Source organism: Asterias amurensis, chromosome 2 (genome assembly GCF_032118995.1).
Source record: "Asterias amurensis chromosome 2, ASM3211899v1".
Classification (NCBI taxonomy): domain Eukaryota; kingdom Metazoa; phylum Echinodermata; class Asteroidea; order Forcipulatida; family Asteriidae; genus Asterias; species Asterias amurensis.
Window position 1 is genome coordinate 28,243,064 of NC_092649.1, and position 16,903 is coordinate 28,259,966.

The 16,903-nt window shown below is 34.7% G+C and overlaps 6 long non-coding RNA genes across 6 annotated transcripts; all 6 read left to right on the forward strand.

The window, feature by feature from the left end:
• The first annotated feature begins 179 nt into the window (after positions 1–179).
• Positions 180–2,601, forward strand: LOC139954425 (uncharacterized). The gene is made up of 3 exons (XR_011788113.1): positions 180–320; positions 1,097–1,194; positions 1,559–2,601. It is a non-coding gene; the product is annotated as an uncharacterized lncRNA (long non-coding RNA).
• A 313-nt stretch (positions 2,602–2,914) lies between these two features.
• LOC139954295 (uncharacterized) lies at positions 2,915–5,033 on the forward strand. The gene is made up of 3 exons (XR_011788086.1): positions 2,915–3,050; positions 3,847–3,942; positions 4,307–5,033. It is a non-coding gene; the product is annotated as an uncharacterized lncRNA (long non-coding RNA).
• A 536-nt stretch (positions 5,034–5,569) lies between these two features.
• Positions 5,570–7,523, forward strand: LOC139954296 (uncharacterized). The gene is made up of 3 exons (XR_011788087.1): positions 5,570–5,712; positions 6,492–6,589; positions 6,954–7,523. It is a non-coding gene; the product is annotated as an uncharacterized lncRNA (long non-coding RNA).
• Positions 7,524–8,697: 1,174 nt separating this feature from the next.
• On the forward strand, positions 8,698–11,168 carry LOC139954342 (uncharacterized). Its single transcript, XR_011788094.1, has 3 exons — positions 8,698–8,835; positions 9,632–9,727; positions 10,094–11,168. It is a non-coding gene; the product is annotated as an uncharacterized lncRNA (long non-coding RNA).
• Positions 11,169–11,364: 196 nt separating this feature from the next.
• On the forward strand, positions 11,365–13,188 carry LOC139954343 (uncharacterized). Its single transcript, XR_011788095.1, has 3 exons — positions 11,365–11,505; positions 12,322–12,406; positions 12,774–13,188. It is a non-coding gene; the product is annotated as an uncharacterized lncRNA (long non-coding RNA).
• Positions 13,189–13,995: 807 nt separating this feature from the next.
• Positions 13,996–15,942, forward strand: LOC139954154 (uncharacterized). Its single transcript, XR_011788056.1, has 3 exons — positions 13,996–14,136; positions 14,913–15,010; positions 15,375–15,942. It is a non-coding gene; the product is annotated as an uncharacterized lncRNA (long non-coding RNA).
• The last annotated feature ends 961 nt before the right edge of the window (positions 15,943–16,903 follow it).

Consider the following 16,903-nt stretch of genomic DNA (forward strand, 5'->3'; position numbering starts at 1 on the left):
ATTTTCGCTTCCCGCTCGACCCCCTGTCTCCCGTCATGCTTTGTATGTTGCAAGTTTGGGGAGAGTTTTTTTAACGGTCCCCTTGTATACCTCCCTCTACGGTTGTACTAGTTTCATCCCCTCTCCGCGCCCCCCCCCCCCACCCGCCCCGAGCGATGACGTCACATTCATGATGACAAAACTTTCGAGCGGTCGCCATTTAATTCCTCGGTTAAGGCGACTAAAACCTTGAACATAGCTCGTTTTGACAGCTTTCAGAACTGACAGTTTGCTCATAGTTGACTTATGGAAACAGGACAATGTGCTTTTGATATATGAGGGTAAGTTATGATATGAAAAAATTATACAAAATTTATAAAAATTAAAATAGGATGGTCATGAAGTGCATTCATCATAATTCATAACGGCAACGCAAACAAGTGGCAGGCTTATTTTGTGTTGCATCTTTTTCGTGAAAAAAGGGCAGGTAGATATTTGGAGTGCATGCTCTCATGTTAATAACTAATAGCCCCTACTGAATCGGGCCAAATATCACAAAGCTAATTAATAAAGCAGAAATACTCCTTGACAAAAAAACTAATTCCTTTTCTAATCCACTAAAGTAGTACAGTAGTGGATTAGAAAAGGAATTAGTTTTGTTTAGTCTAGCTACTGAAGCAAAACAAAAAGCTGAGCTGAGAGATATTTAGACAGGGTTGCTGGGCTCACACACACAATGTTTTTTAAACTATTATCAACAGCTCTCCATTGCAATACTTGTTACCTAGTATTTTAGTAAGTTTTCATGCTAACAATTACTTAGAGTAATTGGCCATAGTGTCAATTGCCTTTGTTTAAGTGGCTTTTTCAACTTTTCATTTGAAAGTGTTTATATCACATAACTTGTCTATATAATTATAAAGTAATTATAATTTAAATATTAAAATTGTGTAATATATCAATCTTTAGTCATACAAATTAAAATTTCAGATGCCTGTCCATAATATCACTCAGTCTCTTTTTGTCACTTTCATTTTTATGTCAACATGCTTTCCTTGTTTTGCATTTATAATTATATTACTAAAAAAACAGTTCTTTTTCAATTTACACTAATCAGATACTGTTCAGACAGTGAGGGCACACCTCTGGATTCTGCATGATGGGAAACTGTTGACAAAGAAGCCAAGATTCATTACAAGTTCAAGACCAGCAAAGGTAATTATTGATTTTTCAAATTATAAAAATAATTGTTAAAACCTTTGAAAGTTGTGAAAGTGGTGTGCATTTTAATACACAATTACATTTATCAGTAGGATAGATTGTCAATGAGTCAAACTACAGGAGAAAGGGGCCAAAATACAATTCACAAAGACTTGGTTACTTTAGAGAGCATTAAATGGGGAAAAGGGGACACAGAAAATGGCTATCGATTAAGGTTGCGGTTTCAAGCTCAATTACCAATTCTCAAGAAAATAACCCATAAAACTTCTATAAATCAAGAGTATGAGAGGTATTCATTGATTCCTTGATCAGAAATTAACCTCTAAATCATTTTGTTGTTTATTTGTTTACTCTGCAGGCAATGCTTCTTTAACCAGGGACAAGAACTCATCAGGAGGATTTACATCTTTGCATGGAAGCACCATTTGTTAATCTCTTGAGTAATGTTGGTTCAAAACCAATGATTGAAAACGCACGTTTTTATCAGTACACTACTCACAAAAGATTTTCACCTTGCACACACTTCACCTGAAGAACCTATCAGAAGGAACATCAGCCATCACTGCTAATGATGTTTGAATTTAATTGTATTACACGATAATAACTTTAAAAACAAATTTTCCATCCTCGCAGCAAACATCAACACTAAACAACTTTTTAGTCTTGGTACTGCTTAAAAAAAGTGCTAGAAAAACACAAGTGACAGTTTTTTGATAAATGTTCATTAGTTTTAATTTCGAGAAAACTCATGACGTTCAACAACAACTGTTTTGCCAAACCTGTTGGGACTCGCTCATTGACAAATCAAAGAAAAACCACATAAATCACACAAGGCTACTTGTCAGGAGTTTTATCTTTGTAACTTTCTACTTTAATATTTTGTATTGAACATTTTTGTGTTTGCTTTAAAGAAAAAATGTTAACCACTGAAGCAATTTGTAAATAAAACATTGTTTATTCATTGGAAATTTTCAACAATGTTTGATCCATTTTTGTACGTTTGTTTTTGTCTTTGGACCGCTGGGAAAAGACTCCATTAATTTTGAGGCAGGATGTCCAAAGTAAAACATAATTTTCCCTTGGCAAAAGTTCCAATAACAGTGAGTGCCCTTGTTTCTCATGAATGTTTTGCCACCAAAACAAAAAGTTTCTGATAAAAGAATTCTCATAAAATACTTGAAAAACACCCCCATCAAGTCGGGTCTGGTCATGAAATTGTGAGCATGTAAAACTGTTCTATGGTATCGGTTTTTGGGTAGTTAACATTAGAATGGTTATTCAATCATTTAACTGAAAGGGTTCTTACTTTGGTATCATCAAGCGAGAAGGGAAAATAAAATGGTCTTGACTACTATAGTCTTTTTTAGACAAGCTTTCAAATAAGCATTCCACAGCAATTTATTATATTATATTAGAAAAAATCTTATTTGAACCAAAGTAGCGCTCTCGTAATTTGACAGCCGAGCGAGTGTTCAGTTTATTTAACGGTCCCAATAAATAGCGCCCTCTTACAGTTCGGTAAACCAGGGACATCATGACGTCATCATCACACAACCTCGTTTTGGCGGCGGTCACCCCGCATCTTCGATCGTGCTCACGAGTTTTTTTTAACGGTCCCCTTGTATACCTCCCTCTACGGTTGTACTAGTTTCATCCCCTCCGCCCCCCCCCCCCCCCCCCGAGCGATGACGTCACATTCATAATGACGAAACTTTCGAGCGGTCACCATTTAATCCCTCGGTTAAGGCGACTAAAAACTTGAACATAGCTCGTTTTGACAGCTTTCAGGACTGACAGTTTGCTCATAGTTGACTTATGGAAACAGGACAATGTGCTTTTGATATATGAGGGTAAGTAATGATATGAAAAAATTATACAAAATTTATAAAAATTAAAATAGGATGGTCATGAAGTCCGTTCATCATATGACATAATTCATAACGGCAACGCAAACAAGTGGCAGGTTTATTTTGTGCTGCATCTTTTTCGTGAAAAAAAGGGCAGGTAGATATTTGGATTGCATGCTCACGCCCATGCTCATGTTATTAATTAATAGCCCCTACTAAATCGGGCCAAGTTTCACAAAGCTAATTAATTAAGCAGAAATACTCCTTGACAAAAAACTAATTCCTTTTCTAATCCACTAAAGTAGTACAGTAGTGTAGTGGATTAGAAAAGGATTTAGGTTTTTTTTAATTTTAGTCTAGCTACTGAAGCTATAAAAAAAGCTGAGCTGAGAGATATTGAGACAGAGTTGCTGGGCTCACACACACAATGTTTTTAAACTATCATCAACAGCTCTCCATTGCAATGCTTGTGTATTTTAGTAAGTTTTTATGCTAACAATTACTTAGAGTAATTGACCATAGTGTCCACTGCCTTTGTTTGAATGATTTTTATTTTACTTTTCATTTGAAAATGTTTATATCACATAACTTGTCTATACAAAGTAATTATAATTTAAATGTTACAATTGTAGAATATATCAATCTTTAGTCATGCGAATTAAAATGTCAGATGTCTGTCCATAATATCACTTAGTCTCTTTTTGTCACTTTCATTTTTATGTCAACATGCTTTCCTTGTTTTGCATTTATAATTATATTACTAAAAAAAATAGGTTTTTTTTCAATTTACACTTATCAGATACTGTTCAGACAGTGAAGGCACCTCTGGACTCTGCATGATGGGAAACTGTTGACAAAGAAGCCAAGATTCATTACAAGTTCAAGACCAGCAAAGGTAATTATTGATTTTTCAAATTATAACAATAATTGTTAAAACCTTTCGAAGTTGTGAAAGTGGTGTGCATTTTAATACACAATTACTTTTATCAGTAGGATAGATTGTCAATGAGTCAAACTAGAGGAGAAGGGGGCCAAAATACAATTCACAAAGACTTGGTTACTTTAGAGAGCATTAAATGGGGAAAAGGGGACACAGAAAATGGCTATCGATTAAGGTTGCAGTTTCAAGCTCAATTACCAATTCTCAAGAAATAAACACATAATACTTGTATTAATCAAGAGTATGAGAGGTATTCATTGATTCCTTGATCAGAAATTAACCTCTAAATCCTTTTATTGTTTATTTTTTTACTCTGCAGGCAATGCTTCTTTAACCAGGGACAAGAACTCATCAGGAGGATTTGAACCTTTTCATGGAAGCACCATTTATAAATCTCTTGAGTAATGTTGGTTCTAAACCAATGGTTGAAAACACCTGTTTTGATCAGTACACTACTCACAAAAGATTTTCACTATGCACACACATCACCTGAAGAACCTATCAGAAGGAACATCAGCCATCAATACTAATGATGTTTGAATTCAATTGTATGTCACAATAGTAAACTTTAAAAACAAATTTTCCATCCTCGCAGCAAACATCAACACTAAACAACTTTTTAGTCTTGGTACTGCTTAACAAAGTGCTAGAAAAACACAAGTGACAGTTTTTTTTATAAATGTTCATTAGTTTTAATTTAGAGAAAACTCATGACGTTCAACAACAACAGTTTTGCAAACTTATTGGAACTCACTCATTGACAAATCAAAGCAAAACCACATAAATCATACAAGGCTACTTGTCAGGAGTTTTATCTTTGTAACTTTCTACTTTAATATTTTGTATTGAACATTTTTGTGTTTGCTTATAAGAAAAAATATTAACCACTGAAGCAAATTGTAAATAAACATTGTTTATTCATTGGAAATTTTCAACAATGTTTGATCAATTTTTGTATGTTTGTTTTTGTCTTTGGACCGCTGGGAAAAGACTCCATTAATTTTGAGGCAGGATGTGCAAAGTAAAACATAATTTTCCCCTGCCAAAAGTTCCAATAACAGTGAGTGCCCTTGTTTTTCATGTTTTGCCACCAAAACAAAAAGTTTCCGATAAAAGAATTCTCATAAAATACTTGGAAAAACACCCCCATCAAGTCAGGTCTGGTCATGGAACTTTTGGCATGTTAAACTGTTCTATGGTATTTGTTTTGGGGTAGTTAACAATAGAATGGTTATTCAATCATTATTTTAACTGAAAGGGTTCTTACTTTGGTATCATCAAGCGAGAAGGGAAAATAAAATGTTCTTGACTACTATAGTCTTCTTTAGACAAGCTTTCAAATGAACATTCCCAAGCAATTTATTATATTATATTAAAAAAAATCTTATTTAAACCAAAGTAGCGCTCTCATCATTGGACAGCCGAGTCTCCCATCATGCTTCGTACGCTGCAGGTTTGGGGAGAGTTGTTTTGAACGGTCCCCTTGTATACCTCCCTCTACGGTTGCAATTTCATCCCCACCGCGCCCCCCCCCCCCCCCCCCGCCCCCGCGAGCGATGACGTCACATTCATAATGACAAAACTTTTGAGCGGTCGCCATTTAATTCCTAGCTCGGTTAAGGCGACTAACAACTTGAACTTAGCTCGTTTTGACAGCTTTCAGAACAGACAGTTTGCTCATAGTTGACTTATGGAAACAGGACAATGTGCTTTTGATATATGAGGGTAAGTTATGATATGAAAAAAATATACAAAATTTATAAAAATTAAAATAGGATGGTCATAGTCCATTCATCACAATTCATAACGGCAAACAAGTGGCAGGCTTATTTTGTGCTGCATCTTTTTCGTGAAAAAGGGGCAGGTAGATATTTGGAGTGCATGCTCAGGCCCATGCTCATGTTATTAATTAATAGCCCCTACTGAATCGGGCCAAGTTTCACAAAGCTAATTAATAAAGCAGAAATACTCCTTGACAAAAAAACTAATTCCTTTTCTAATCCACTAAAGTAGTACAGTAGTGGATTAGAAAAGGAATTAGTTTTGTTTAGTCTAGCTACTGAAGCAAAACAAAAAGCTGAGCTGAGAGATATTTAGACAGGGTTGCTGGGCTCACACACACAATGTTTTTTAAACTATTATCAACAGCTCTCCATTGCAATACTTGTTACCTAGTATTTTAGTAAGTTTTCATGCTAACAATTACTTAGAGTAATTGGCCATAGTGTCAATTGCCTTTGTTTAAGTGGCTTTTTCAACTTTTCATTTGAAAGTGTTTATATCACATAACTTGTCTATATAATTATAAAGTAATTATAATTTAAATATTAAAATTGTGTAATATATCAATCTTTAGTCATACAAATTAAAATTTCAGATGCCTGTCCATAATATCACTCAGTCTCTTTTTGTCACTTTCATTTTTATGTCAACATGTTTTCCTTGTTTTGCATTTATAATTATATTACTAAAAAAACAGTTCTTTTTCAATTTACACTAATCAGATACTGTTCAGACAGTGAGGGCACACCTCTGGATTCTGCATGATGGGAAACTGTTGACAAAGAAGCCAAGATTCATTACAAGTTCAAGACCAGCAAAGGTAATTATTGATTTTTCAAATTATAAAAATAATTGTTAAAACCTTTGAAAGTTGTGAAAGTGGTGTGCATTTTAATACACAATTACATTTATCAGTAGGATAGATTGTCAATGAGTCAAACTACAGGAGAAAGGGGCCAAAATACAATTCACAAAGACTTGGTTACTTTAGAGAGCATTAAATGGGGAAAAGGGGACACAGAAAATGGCTATCGAATAAGGTTGCGGTTTCAAGCTCAATTACCAATTCTCAAGAAAAAAACCCATAAAACTTCTATAAATCAAGAGTATGAGAGGTATTCATTGATTCCTTGATCAGAAATTAACCTCTAAATCATTTTGTTGTTTATTTGTTTACTCTGCAGGCAATGCTTCTTTAACCAGGGACAAGAACTCATCAGGAGGATTTACATCTTTGCATGGAAGCACCATTTGTTAATCTCTTGAGTAATGTTGGTTCAAAACCAATGATTGAAAACGCACGTTTTTATCAGTACACTACTCACAAAAGATTTTCACCTTGCACACACTTCACCTGAAGAACCTATCAGAAGGAACATCAGCCATCACTGCTAATGATGTTTGAATTTAATTGTATTACTCGATAATAAACTTTAAAAACAAATTTTCCATCCTCGCAGCAAACATCAACACTAAACAACTTTTTAGTCTTGGTACTGCTTAACAAAGTGCTAGAAAAACACAAGTGACAGTTTTTTTATAAATGTTCATTAGTTTTTATTTCGAGAAAACTCATGACGTTCAACAACAACTGTTTTGCCAAACCTGTTGGGACTCGCTCATTGACAAATCAAAGCAAAACCACATAAATCACACAAGGCTACTTGTCAGGAGTTTTATCTTTGTAACTTTCTACTTTAATATTTTGTATTGAACATTATTGTGTTTGCTTTAAAGAAAAAATGTTAACCACTGAAGCAATTTGTTAATAAAACATTGTTTATTCATTGGAAATTTTCAACAAAGTTTGATCCATTTTTGTATGTTTGTTTTTGTCTTTGGACCGCTGGGAAAAGACTCCATTAATTTTGAGGCAGGATGTCCAAAGTAAAACATAATTTTCCCTAGGCAAAAGTTCCAATAACAGTGAGTGCCCCTGTTTCTCATGAATGTTTTGCCACCAAAACAAAAAGTTTCTGATAAAAGAATTCTCATAAAATACTTGAAAAACACCCCCATCAAGTCGGGTCTGGTCATGAAATTGTGAGCATGTAAAACTGTTCTATGGTATCGGTTTTTGGGTAGTTAAAGGAAAACGTTGCCTTGGATCGGTCGAGTTGGCCTTTGAAAAGCGTTTGTAACCGTTTTTATAAAAATGCATATGGGTAGAAAGATGTTGTTAAAGTAGAATACAATGATCCACACAAACATGCTTTGAAATTGCGTGGTTTTCCTTTTACCTCGTCGACTAACACGCCGGCCATTTATGGGGGTCAAAATTTTGACTCCCATAAATGGCTGACGGTGTTAGTTCGCACAGTAGAAGGAAAACCAAGCAATTTCGAGGCAAACTGGTGTGGATCATTGTATTCTACTTTTAAAATATCTTTCCAACCATATGCATTATATAAAAAACGGTTACAAACGCTTTTGTTTTGACCAACTCGTCCAATCCAAGGCAACGTGTTCCTTTAACAATTATAATGGTTATTCAATCATTTAACTGAAAGGGTTCTTACTTTGGTATCATCAAGCGAGAAGGGAAAATAAAATGGTCTTGACTACTATAGTCTTCTTTAGACAAGCTTTCAAATGAGCATTCCACAGCAATTTATTATATTATTATATTAGAAAAGATCTTATTTGAACCAAAGTAGCGCTCTCGTAATTTGACAGCCGAGTGTTCAGTTTATTTAACGGTCCCAATAAATAGCGCCCTCTTACAGTTCGGTAAACCAGGGACATCATGACGTCATCATCACACAACCTCGTTTTGGCGGCGGTCACCCCGCATCTTCGATCGTGCTCACGAGTTTTTTTTTAACGGTCCCCTTGCATACCTCCCTCTACGGTTGTACTAGTTTCATCCCCCTCCGCGCCCCCCCCCCCCCTCCCCGAGCGACGACGTCACATTCATAATGACAAAACTTTCGAGCGGTCACCATTTAATCCCTCGGTTAAGGCGACTAAAAACTTAAACATAGCTCGTTTTGACAGCTTTCAGAACTGACAGTTTGCTCATAGTTGACTTATGGAAACAGGACAATGTGCTTTTGATATATGAGGGTAAGTAATGATATGAAAAAATTTTACAAAATTTATAAAAATTAAAATAGGATGGTCATGAAGTCCGTTCATCATATGACATAATTCATAACGGCAACGCAAACAAGTGGCAGGCTTATTTTGTGCTGCATCTTTTTCGTGAAAAAAGGGGCAGGTAGATATTTGGATTGCATGCTCACGCCCATGCTCATGTTATTAATTAATAGCCCCTACTGAATCGGGCCAAGTTTCACAAAGCTAATTAATTAAGCAGAAATACTCCTTGACAAAAAACTAATTCCTTTTCTAATCCACTAAAGTAGTACAGTAGTGTAGTGGATTAGAAAAGGATTTAGGTTTTTTTTAATTTTAGTCTAGCTACTGAAGCTATAAAAAAAGCTGAGCTGAGAGATATTGAGACAGAGTTGCTGGGCTCACACACACAATGTTTTTAAACTATCATCAACAGCTCTCCATTGCAATGCTTGTGTATTTTAGTAAGTTTTTATGCTAACAATTACTTAGAGTAATTGACCATAGTGTCCACTGCCTTTGTTTGAATGATTTTTATTTTACTTTTCATTTGAAAATGTTTATATCACATAACTTGTCTATACAAAGTAATTATAATTTAAATGTTACAATTGTAGAATATATCAATCTTTAGTCATGCGAATTAAAATGTCAGATGTCTGTCCATAATATCACTTAGTCTCTTTTTGTCACTTTCATTTTTATGTCAACATGCTTTCCTTGTTTTGCATTTATAATTATATTACTAAAAAAAATAGTTTTTTTTTCAATTTACACTTATCAGATACTGTTCAGACAGTGAGGGCACCTCTGGACTCTGCATGATGGGAAACTGTTGACAAAGAAGCCAAGATTCATTAAAAGTTCAAGACCAGCAAAGGTAATTATTGATTTTTCAAATTATAACAATTTTATTGTTAAAACCTTTGGAAGTTGTGAAAGTGTTGTACATTTTAATACACAATTACTTTTATCAGTAGGATCGTTTGTCAACGAGTCAAACTAGAGGAGAAGGGGGCCAAAATACAATTCACAAAGACTTGGTTACTTTAGAGAGCATTAAATGGGGAAAAGGGGACACAGAAAATGGCTAACGATTAAGGTTGCAGTTTCAAGCTCAATTACCAATTCATAAGAAATAAACACATAATACTTGTATTTATCAAGAGTATGAGAGGTATTCATTGATTCCTTGATCAGAAATGAACCTCTAAATCATTTTGTTGTTTATTTGTTTACTCTGCAGGCAATGCTTCTTTAACCAGGGACAAGAACTCATCAGGAGGATTTGAACCTTTTCATGGAAGCACCATTTGTAAATCTCTTGAGTAATGTTGGTTCAAAACCAATGCTTGAAAACGCACGTTTTGATCAGTACACTACTCACAAAAGATTTTCACTATGCACACACATCACCTGAAGAACCTATCAGAAGGAACATCAGCCATCAATACTAATGATGTTTGAATTCAATTGTATGACACATTAGTAAACTTTAAAAACAAATTTTCCATCCTTGCAGCAAACATCGACACTAAACAACTTTTTAGTCTTGGTACTGCTTAAAAAAAGTGCTAGAAAAACACAAGTGACAGTTTTTTTATAAATGTTCATTAGTTTTAATTTAGAGAAAACTCATGACGTTCAACAACAACAGTTTTGCAAACTTATTGGAACTCACTCATTGACAAATCAAAGCAAAACCACATAAATCATACAAGGCTACTTGTCAGGAGTTTTATCTTTGTAACTTTCTACTCTAATATTTTGTATTGAACATTATTGTGTTTGCTTATAAGAAAAAACATTAACCACTGAAGCAAATTGTAAATAAATGTTGTTTATTCATTGGAAATTTTCAACAATGTTTGATCAATTTTTGTATGTTTGTTTTTGTCTTTGGATCGCTGGGAAAAGACTCCATTAATTTTGAGGCAGGATGTGCAAAGTAAAACAAAATTTTCCCCTGCCAAAAGTTCCAATAACAGTGAGTGCCCTTGTTTTTCATGTTTTGCCACCAAAACAAAAAGTTTCCGATAAAAGAATTCTCATAAAATACTTGGAAAAACACCCCCATCAAGTCAGGTCTGGTCATGGAACTTTTGGCATGTTAAACTGTTCTATGGTATTGGTTTTTGGGTAGATTAACAATTATAATGGTTATTCAATCATTATTTTAACTGAAAGGGTTCTTACTTTGGTATCATCAAGCGAGAAGGGAAAATAAAATGTTCTTGACTACTATAGTCTTCTTTAGACAAGCTTTCAAATGAACATTCCCAAGCAATTTATTATATTATATTAGAAAGGATCTTATTTGAACCAAAGTAGCGCTCTCATCATTGGACAGCCGAGTCTCCCATCATGCTTCGTACGCTGCAGGTTTGGGGCGAGTTGTTTTTAACGGTCCCCTTGTATACCTCCCTCTACGGTTGTACTAGTTTCATCCCCACCGCGCCCCCCACGCCCCCCCCCCCCCCCCGCGAGCGATGACGTCACATTCATAATGACAAAACTTTCGAGCAGTCGCCATTTAATTCTTAGCTCGGTTAAGGCGACTAAAAACTTGAACTTAGCTCGTTTTGACAGCTTTCAGAACAGACAGTTTGCTTATAGTTGACTTGTGGAAACAGGACAATGTGCTTTTGATATATGAGGGTAAGTTATGATATGAAAAAAATATACAAAATTTATAAAAATTAAAATAGGATGGTCATCCATTCATCACAATTCATAACGGCAAACAAGTGGCAGGCTTATTTTGTGCTGCATCTTTTTCGTGAAAAAAGGGCAGGTAGATATTTGGAGTGCATGCTCAGGCCCATGCTCATGTTATTAATTAATAGCCCCTACTGAATCGGGCCAAGTTTCACAAAGCTAATTAATTAAGCAGAAATACTCCTTGACAAAAACGAATTCCTTTTCTAATCCACTAAAGTAGTACAGTAGTGGATTAGAAAAGGAGTTAGTTTTTTTTTAGTCTAGCTACTGAAGCAAAAAAAAAGCTGAGCTGAGAGATATTGAGACAGAGTTGCTGGGCTCACACACACAATGTTTTTAAACTATTATCAACAGCTCTCCATTGCAATGCTTGTGTATTTTAGTAAGTTTTTATGCTAACAATTACTTGGAATTGGAGTAATTGACCATAGTGTCCACTGCCTTTGTTTGAATGATTTTTGTTTTACTTTTCATTTGAAAATGTTTATTTATATCACATAACTTGTCTATATAAAGTAATTATAATTTAAATATTACAATTGTATAATATATCAATCTTTAGTCATACAAATTAAAATTTCAGATGTCTGTCCATAATATCTTTTAGTCATACAAATTAAAATTTCAGATGTCTGTCCATAATATCACTCAGTCTCTTTTTGTCACTTTCATTTTTATGTCAACATGCTTTCCTTGTTTTGCATTTATAATTGTATTACTAAAAAATATATATCTTTTTTTCAATTTACACAGACAGTGAGGGTACCTCTGGACTCTGCATGATGGGAAACTGTTGACAAAGAAGCCAAGATTCATTAAAAGTTCAAGACCAGCAAAGGTAATTATTGATTTTTCAAATTATAACAATTTTATTGTTAAAACCTTTGGAAGTTGTGAAAGTGTTGTACATTTTCATACACAATTACTTTTACCAGTAGGATAGATTGTCAATGAGTCAAACTAGAGGAGAAAGGGGCCAAAATTCAATTCACAAAGACCTTGGTTACCTTAGAGAGCATTAAATGGGGAAAAGGGGACACAGAAAATGGCTATCGATTAAGGTTGCAGTTTCAAGCTCAATTACCAATTCTCAAGAAATAAACACATAATACTTGTATTAATCAAGAGTATGAGAGGTATTCATTGATTCCTTGATCAGAAATTAACCTCTAAATCATTTTATTGTTTATTTGTTTACTCTGCAGGCAATGCTTCTTTAACCAGGGACAAGAACTCATCAGGAGGATTTGAACCTTTTCATGGAAGCACCATTTGTAAATCTCTTGAGTAATGTTGGTTCAAAACCAATGATTGAAAACGCACGTTTTGATCAGTACACTACTCACAAAAGATTTTCACCTTGCCGCACGTCACCTGAAGAACCTATCAGAAGGAACATCAGCCATAACTGCTAATGATGTTTGAATTCAATTGTATTACATGATACAAACAAGTTTTCCATCCTCGCAGCAAACATCAACACTAAACAACGTTTTAGTCTTGGTACTGCTTAAAAAAGGTGCTAGAAAAACACAAGTGACAGTTTTTTGATAAATGTTTGCTTATGAGAAAAAATGTTAACCACTGAAGCAAATTGTAAATAAAACATTGTTTATTCATTGGAAATTTTCAACAATGTTTGATCCATTTTTGTATGTTTGTTTTTGTCTTTGGACTGCTGGGAAAAGACTCCATTAATTTTTAGGTAGGATGTCCAAAGTGGAACATAATTTTCCCTTGGCAAAAGTTCCAATAACAGTGAGTGCCCTTGTTTTTCATGTTTTGCCACCAAAACAAGTTTCTGATAAAAGAATTCTCATAAAATACTTGAAAAAACACCCCCATCAAGTCGGGTCCGGTAATGAAATTGTGAGCATGTAAAACTGTTTTATGGTATCGGTTTTTGGGTAGTTAACAATAGAATGGTTATTCAATCATTATTTTAACTGAAAGGGTTCTTACTTTGGTATCATCAAGCGAGAAGGGAAAATAAAATGTTCTTGACTACTGTAGTCTTCTTTAGACAAGCTTTCAAATGAGCATTCCACAGCAATTTATTATATTATATTAGAAAGGATCTTATTTGAACCAAAGTAGCGCTCTCATCATTGGACAGCCGAGTGTTCAGTTTATTTAACGGTCCCAATAAATAGCGCCCTCTTACAGTTCGGTAAACCAGGGACATCATGACGTCATCATCAAACAACCTCGTTTTGGCGGCGGTCACCCGCATCTTCGATCGCGCTAACGATTTTCGCTTCCCGCTCGACCCCCTGTCTCCCGTCATGCTTTGTATGTTGCAAGTTTGGGGAGAGTTTTTTTAACGGTCCCCTTGTATACCTCCCTCTACGGTTGTACTAGTTTCATCCCCTCTCCGCGCCCCCCCCCCACCCGCCCCGAGCGATGACGTCACATTCATGATGACAAAACTTTCGAGCGGTCGCCATTTAATTCCTCGGTTAAGGCGACTAAAACCTTGAACATAGCTCGTTTTGACAGCTTTCAGAACTGACAGTTTGCTCATAGTTGACTTATGGAAACAGGACAATGTGCTTTTGATATATGAGGGTAAGTTATGATATGAAAAAATTTTACAAAATTTATAAAAATTAAAATAGGATGGTCATGAAGTGCATTCATCATAATTCATAACGGCAACGCAAACAAGTGGCAGGCTTATTTTGTGTTGCATCTTTTTCGTGAAAAAAGGGCAGGTAGATATTTGGAGTGCATGCTCTTATGTTAATAACTAATAGCCCCTACTGAATCGGGCCAAATATCACAAAGCTAATTAATAAAGCAGAAATACTCCTTGACAAAAAAACTAATTCCTTTTCTAATCCACTAAAGTAGTACAGTAGTGGATTAGAAAAGGAATTAGTTTTGTTTAGTCTAGCTACTGAAGCAAAACAAAAAGCTGAGCTGAGAGATATTTAGACAGGGTTGCTGGGCTCACACACACAATGTTTTTTAAACTATTATCAACAGCTCTCCATTGCAATACTTGTTACCTAGTATTTTAGTAAGTTTTCATGCTAACAATTACTTAGAGTAATTGGCCATAGTGTCAATTGCCTTTGTTTAAGTGGCTTTTTCAACTTTTCATTTGAAAGTGTTTATATCACATAACTTGTCTATATAATTATAAAGTAATTATAATTTAAATATTAAAATTGTGTAATATATCAATCTGTAGTCATACAAATTAAAATTTCAGATGCCTGTCCATAATATCACTCAGTCTCTTTTTGTCACTTTCATTTTTATGTCAACATGCTTTCCTTGTTTTGCATTTATAATTATATTACTAAAAAAACAGTTCTTTTTCAATTTACACTAATCAGATACTGTTCAGACAGTGAGGGCACACCTCTGGATTCTGCATGATGGGAAACTGTTGACAAAGAAGCCAAGATTCATTACAAGTTCAAGACCAGCAAAGGTAATTATTGATTTTTCAAATTATAAAAATAATTGTTAAAACCTTTGAAAGTTGTGAAAGTGGTGTGCATTTTAATACACAATTACATTTATCAGTAGGATAGATTGTCAATGAGTCAAACTACAGGAGAAAGGGGCCAAAATACAATTCACAAAGACTTGGTTACTTTAGAGAGCATTAAATGGGGAAAAGGGGACACAGAAAATGGCTATCGAATAAGGTTGCGGTTTCAAGCTCAATTACCAATTCTCAAGAAAATAACCCATAAAACTTCTATAAATCAAGAGTATGAGAGGTATTCATTGATTCCTTGATCAGAAATTAACCTCTAAATCATTTTGTTGTTTATTTGTTTACTCTGCAGGCAATGCTTCTTTAACCAGGGACAAGAACTCATCAGGAGGATTTACATCATTGCATGGAAGCACCATTTGTTAATCTCTTGAGTAATGTTGGTTCAAAACCAATGATTAAAAACGCACGTTTTTATCAGTACACTACTCACAAAAGATTTTCACCTTGCACACACTTCACCTGAAGAACCTATCAGAAGGAACATCAGCCATCACTGCTAATGATGTTTGAATTTAATTGTATTACTCGATAATAAACTTTATAAACAAATTTTCCATCCTCGCAGCAAACATCAACACTAAACAACTTTTTAGTCTTGGTACTGCTTAACAAAGTGCTAGAAAAACACAAGTGACAGTTTTTTTATAAATGTTCATTAGTTTTTATTTCGAGAAAACTCATGACGTTCAACAACAACTGTTTTGCCAAACCTGTTGGGACTCGCTCATTGACAAATCAAAGCAAAACCACATAAATCACACAAGGCTACTTGTCAGGAGTTTTATCTTTGTAACTTTCTACTTTAATATTTTGTATTGAACATTATTGTGTTTGCTTTAAAGAAAAAATGTTAACCACTGAAGCAATTTGTTAATAAAACATTGTTTATTCATTGGAAATTTTCAACAAAGTTTGATCCATTTTTGTATGTTTGTTTTTGTCTTTGGACCGCTGGGAAAAGACTCCATTAATTTTGAGGCAGGATGTCCAAAGTAAAACATATTTTTCCCTAGACAAAAGTTCCAATAACAGTGAGTGCCCCTGTTTCTCATGAATGTTTTGCCACCAAAACAAAAAGTTTCTGATAAAAGAATTCTCATAAAATACTTGAAAAACACCCCCATCAAGTCCGGTCTGGTCATGAAATTGTGAGCATGTAAAACTGTTCTATGGTATCGGTTTTTGGGTAGTTAAAGGAAAACGTTGCCTTGGATCGGTCGAGTTGGCCTTTGAAAAGCGTTTGTAACCGTTTTTATAAAAATGCATATGGGTAGAAAGATGTTGTTAAAGTAGAATACAATGATCCACACAAACATGCTTTGAAATTGCGTGGTTTTCCTTTTACCTCGTCGACTAACACGCCGGCCATTTATGGGGGTCAAAATTTTGACTCCCATAAATGGCTGACGGTGTTAGTTCGCACAGTAGAAGGAAAACCAAGCAATTTCGAGGCAAACTGGTGTGGATCATTGTATTCTACTTTTAAAATATCTTTCCAACCATATGCATTATATAAAAAACGGTTACAAACGCTTTTGTTTTGACCAACTCGTCCAATCCAAGGCAACGTGTTCCTTTAACAATTATAATGGTTATTCAATCATTTAACTGAAAGGGTTCTTACTTTGGTATCATCAAGCGAGAAGGGAAAATAAAATGGTCTTGACTACTATAGTCTTCTTTAGACAAGCTTTCAAATGAGCATTCCACAGCAATTTATTATATTATTATATTAGAAAAGATCTTATTTGAACCAAAGTAGCGCTCTCGTAATTTGACAGCCGAGTGTTCAGTTTATTTAACGGTCCCAATAAATAG